The sequence below is a fragment of the Erpetoichthys calabaricus genome, chromosome 7 (genome assembly GCF_900747795.2).
Source record: "Erpetoichthys calabaricus chromosome 7, fErpCal1.3, whole genome shotgun sequence".
NCBI classification, from domain to species: Eukaryota; Metazoa; Chordata; class Cladistia; order Polypteriformes; family Polypteridae; genus Erpetoichthys; species Erpetoichthys calabaricus.
The window spans coordinates 132,730,689-132,736,688 of NC_041400.2; the positions used below are offsets into that span (position 1 = coordinate 132,730,689).

At 40.3% G+C, this 6,000-nt stretch overlaps 1 protein-coding gene across 8 annotated transcripts in view; it reads right to left on the reverse strand.

Moving 5' to 3' along the window:
* The window catches only part of psd3l (pleckstrin and Sec7 domain containing 3, like), a 649,947-nt gene that overhangs the window by 329,535 nt on the left and 314,412 nt on the right, over positions 1 to 6,000 (reverse strand). The gene's annotated exons all lie outside the window — the stretch shown is intronic.

A 6,000-nucleotide genomic window follows, 5' to 3' on the forward strand; every position in this document is an offset into this window, starting at 1 on the left:
AACCCAAAATAAATAACTCAATATTGAAAAAAAAACTGTCCTTTCTTTAGCTTTATTATTCATATTGTTAAAATAATATTTTTCCTACTAAAATGCCTTCAGGCTTTATGTAAGATAAACTAATTGTGCAAGTCAGGCATTTTCTCTATAAAGTCTGATGACCACCACCCTGCTGTGAATTCCATTGTTATGATAACAAATGGGTGAGTCCACCATATGTGAGCAATAAAGTACAAAAGTATCTATTCAAGTTCTAAACTATTTTTGAATTATTCAATTAACAATGAGCAATCTCACAGAAAATGCTAATAATTATTTTCTTTTTACACCTTCTATGAAAGCCTATTTAGAAGACAGAGAAAACAGCAATAAAACATTCACTTGTAATTTTTTCCTTTAAAACAAATTGCCTTTTTTTTTTTTTTTTTTTTTTTTTAGAAATCCTAAAATTGTGACAGACATGGAAACAACATGTTAAGAATGAAAAGTGGAATGGATGTTGAGCAATAAAAGGTAACTTCAAGAAAATGTATGCTGTTTTTATAAGCAAAGTTCTTTGAAGGAACAGCTGAAATCATAGAGCCAGAATAAAAAAAATACAAATACACATAGCTGTGTCACATTCAGGTTATGCTGTTACAGTATAAACCAAAAATGGAAACTACTCACAGGCTTTCAGCTCTTCATTAATCCAGACAAGGGATGGTGGGTGGAGGACTATGGATTGCTTAGAGCCTATCCCAGCTAGCATGAGGCTCAAGGCAGTAATAAACCATGTACAGGACGCTAGTCTATCAAAGGGTGAAACACACACACATCCACAAACCAAACACACACTAGGGACAATTCAGCGTGGCCAATTCACCTAACCAGCATGTCTTTGGACAGTGGGAGGAAACTGGAGCACCTGGAGGAAACCCATATAGACACAGGAAAAAAAGCAAACTCTACACAGTGAGGACCCAACACGTTAACCCTAGTCTCCTTACTGTGAAGCAGCAGCTCTACCACCATGACACTGTGCCATCCCTTCATGAAAAAACTCTGTCAACAGTAATTTATAAACTACCCCCCCCCCAACAAAACAAAACTAGGCTCCATCCAAAAAACGTCAAGGTAAACAACAGGATTTTTAACATCTTTATGACAAAAACAAAAACTTGGCCCTTATGCCTGCAGATATTCATACCAACCAATCTCTCAATGTAAAATCTATATATATAATTCACTAAGTACATGGCAAGCAAGACGCACGCAAGACCGAGCCCCGCCCACTAACAATTCACTAAGCAGCCGACCATGGCACACACACTACAGAGCCAACAATTCGTGCAAGAGTAAAAGCATTTGCCAAGAATGTTTTCATTAATCAAGAGCGAAAGTCGGAGGTTCGAAGAAGATCACAGACCGTCGACTGGCGATCCGGCGGCGTTATTCCCATGACCCGCCAGGCAGCCATTACTTCCACTGGCATGCCTCCGCAAAAAGTCAAACTTAAAATTGGTTCAGTCGTCATGCTTCTCAGAAACCTCATGCAGCAAGAAGTCTCTGTAAAGGCACTAGACTGACTGTTCTCAGCATTCACCGCAATGTACTGGCGTGTAAGACTATCGCAGCTCCTACCTCACAAACTGACCATATTCCCCGGATTTCCCTGACCCCATCAGATTCAAATTTGCCTTTTACTTTTACACGCAGACAATTTCCTGTTAGATTGGCCTTTGCAATGACAATTAATAAGGCGCAGGGACAAACTTTCAAAAAGATATGCCTGTATCTGCCAAAACCAGTTTTCAGTCACGTACAATTGTATGTTGCTCTCTCCAGAGTTCCATCTTTTCATTCTATAACAGCAAACAGGTGCACGCGCGAGAGAGACACACACACACGCGAGAGAGAGAGAGAGACACACACAAACAGGTGCGCGAAAGAGACACACACACAGGCATGCACAAGAGAGAGAGAGAGAGAGAGAGACACACACACACACACACACACACACACACAGGCGCGAGAGAGAATCCCTGACCCCATCAGATTCAAATTTACCTTTTACGTTTACACGCAATTAATTTCCTGTTAGATTGGCCTTTGCAATGACAATTAATAAGGCACAGGGACACACTTTCAAAACGATATGCCTGTGTCTGCCAAAAACAGTTTTCAGTCACGGACAATTGTATGTTGCTCTCTCCAGAGTTCCATCTTTTCATTCAATTACAGTCGTATCCTCAAACCCACCCCATTTGGACAACTGTGTCTTTCAGGAAGTGTTCACCCATCAATACATAATTATGCAGTGTATGCTATGCTGCGTGTTGGCTAGTGCATAATAAACTCCTTCATTAATTAGCTTCTTATTTATATATTTTTTACTTACAATGAAAATAATAAAATGAGTTGTGGTGTGCAATATCTGCAAAGTTATGTCTATATTATCATTAAATTTTGCTCAAGACAAGACAAGATGAACTTATATACAGGTCACTTGTATGGGCACTTTAACATCAAAAAGCATTCTGTTTTTCTGAATTGTACCAATATCAATCACAGTACCATCTGTTTCAACTGAGAAGGAATTCAGGAGATGCCTCAAGCTGTATTGATGATTTTATCACCTGTGAAGGGTAAACAAAAACTAGCTACAGAGAATGAACACTTTATACACCTTAGCAGAAGTGAGCCATTATTACACTCTGAATCACACTAGAAAGGCAGAACAAGAAAGCAACATTTATATGGCCTTCTACCATACTTATACCCTGACAAAGAGACCAACATGACTCGCTTCTTTAGAAAGGACATTAGACACTACACCCTGCTTCTTACAGCTGTATTGTCTTGTGTAGCCACCTTACATTCTCTTTATGGATAAAAAGACTGACCAATAACCGCATTCGACTGTAAAGATGACACAGGTACTGCATCTTCAAATGCTTGCCAAGTGGGCACTAACTGTGAAATATACAGATTTGTGGGCTTTATATAGCTTTTCACAGAAAATTAAAACAAAGAAAGGCGAACCAAAAACAAAAAAATAAAAGACAATTCAGTTCCAGAAAAGAAGACTTGCTGAATTCACCAAGTGTTATGGGAGTATTTTGTCACATGTTCAGCCATGGACATGAACTTGGCAATAAGGATGCACATCTGTGCTACTGAAATAGCTAAAGTAAAAACAGTTAAACCCATCTTTCAGAACTGACTTTTATATTCAATAGTAACAACAATTAATTCTGATGTACTGCAAAAACTATTATAATTCTGATTATTATCAGGAGAAATGCTGCTTATAACTTATTACATACAGCATCAGATTTAAACAGTGCCCTCTATAATGTTCAGGATAAAGGCACATTTTTTGTTGATTTGGCCTCAGTGCTTCACAGCTTTAATCAAACAACTTACATGTGACTAGCACATTCTCATATTTTATTAATGGGTATTTTAATACATTTTGGTTTCACCAAGTAGAAATTAGAGCACTTGTTATAAACCCTAAACCAACCCCCTTCCAGGGCACCATTAACTTTTGGACATAGAATGGTACAGTATATATATTAAAGTAGTCATCTTTAGGACTACACCTTGCAGGCAATTACTGCTTGAAGCCTTTGATTCATAGCCATTAGAAGGTACATGGGATCTATAAGTCCTCTACTGCAGCCCTCTTTAGCTCATGCTTGTTTTTGGGAGCTGTCCCCTTAAGTTTTCTCTTCAGCATATGGAAGGCACTCAATTGGATTTACATCAGGTGACCGACTTTGTTTTGTTGCTTTAGTAGTATATCTGGGATATAGGTTAAGTTATGAGAAAGAGTAGTGGAAGCTAGGTTAAGAAGTAAGGTGATGATTAGTGAGCAGCAGTATGGTTTCATGCCAAGGAAGACCACCACAGATGTGATGTTTGCTCTGAGGGTGTTGATGGAGAAGTATAGAGAAGGCCAGAAGGAGTTGCATTGCGTCTTTGTGGACCTGGAGAAAGCATTTGACAGGGTGCCTCAAGAGGAGTCGTGGTACTGTATCAGGAAGTTGGGAGTGGCAGAGAAGTATGTAAGAGTTGTACAGGATATGTACGAGGGAAGTGTGACCGTGGTGAGGTCTGCGGTAGGAGTGACAGATGCATTCAAGGTGGAGGTGGGATTACATCAGGGATCAGCTCTGAGCCCTTTCTTATTTGCAATGGTGATGGTCAGGTTTATAGACGAGATTGGACAGGAGTCCCCATGGACTATGAAATTTGCTGATGACATTGTGATCTGTAGCGATAGCAAGGAGCAGGTTCAGAAGACCCTGGAAAGGTGGAGATATGCTCCAGAGAAGAGAGGAATTAAGGTCAGTAGGAACAAGACAGAATACATGTGTGTAAATGAGAGGGAGGTCAGTGGAATGGTGAGGATGCAAGGAGTAGAGTTGGCGAAGGTGGATGAGTTTAAATACTTGGAATCAACAGCACAGAGTAATGGGGATTGTGGAAGAGAGGTGAAAAAGAGAGTGCAGGCAGGGTGGAATGGGTGGAGAAGAGTGTCAGGAGTGATTTGTGACAGCCGGATATCAGCAAGAGTGAAACGTAAGGTCTACAGGACGACAGTGAGACCAGCTATGTTATATGGGTTGGAGACGGTGGCACTGACCAGAAAGCAGGAAACAAAGCTGGAGGTAGCAGAGTTAAAGATGCTAAGATTTGCACTGGGTGTGACAAGGATGGATAGGTTTAGAAAGGAGTACATTAGGGGGTCAGCTCAAGTTATACGGTTGGGAGACAAAGTCAGAGAGCCGAGATTGCGCTGGTTTGGACAAGTGCAGAGGAGAGATGCTGAGTATACTGGGAGAAGGATGCTAAGGATAGAGCTGCCAGGCAAGAGAAAAAGAGGAAGGCCTAAGAGAAGGTTTATGGATGTGGTGGGAGAGGGGACAGAAAGATATGGAAGAAAATGATCTGCTGTGGCGACCCCTAACGGGAGCAGCCAAAAGAAGAAGAAGAAGCAGTATATCTGGGTTTAACTGTCTTGCTGTAGGATGAAGCACCATCCAATGAATTTAGAGGCATTTTGTTTGAACCTAACATGTTGTTTCTATCCAATATAGAATTGAATTTGCTACTGCCACCAGCAGTTATATTATCAATGAAGACAAGTGAGCCAGCACCTATGGCAGGCATACTTACAAAATGTTACAACACTTCCATCACCATGCTTCACAGATAAGGTGGCATGCTTGGTATATCTTGGGTAGATCCTTTTCCTCCATACTTCCTTCTTGCCATCACTACAATACACTTAATTTGGGTCTCATTAATCCAAAAGAAATTTTTCCTGAACTAGGCAAACTCTTTTAAGTAATTCTTAGCAAACTGTAATTTGGCCTTCCTGTTTCTGCAGGCTGTCTCCCTTGGCTTAGCAGTCCCTTTGTGATTACTAAGCACAACAGTATGCTTCTCTTATTAATATGTTTTACACAGTTAAGTTTGGTATTCCTAAGGTTTGACTTGCTGCCTCAGAGTAGACTTTGCTTTTCAGACTCATAATGGCTCCCCTTTCACTAGAACAACTGTGGTCCTCACGGTTAAGAAACAACAACATACTCTAAAAGGTGATCAAAAGTTTAGAAGCAAGACTAGATGCAGAAAGTTCTCTAATACCTGCATTAATGAAGCAATTAAATACAGTACATCCGAGTAATTACAAACACCGGTGAAGCCAAGTGTTACAAACACTATGGTGCTCTGAAATGGGGTAAAAAGTGCTCTCATTTCTATATGGTGAAACAATACCATTTTTTAAGCTTGCTTAATGCTGAGCAAGGTCAACAGGGGCTGGGGCATATGCCAGTAAGCATAGCATGCAAAGCAGGAATAACCCCCGGACACGGCTCCAGCCCTTCGCACATAGTGAAGCCTAAATGTACAACATAGAATGTGCAAATCAAAGGTGAATTGTTTGATTACAAATGTAAAATAGTGAAGCGCAGGGGAAAATCAAGGAAACATGTGTCTTTGTCC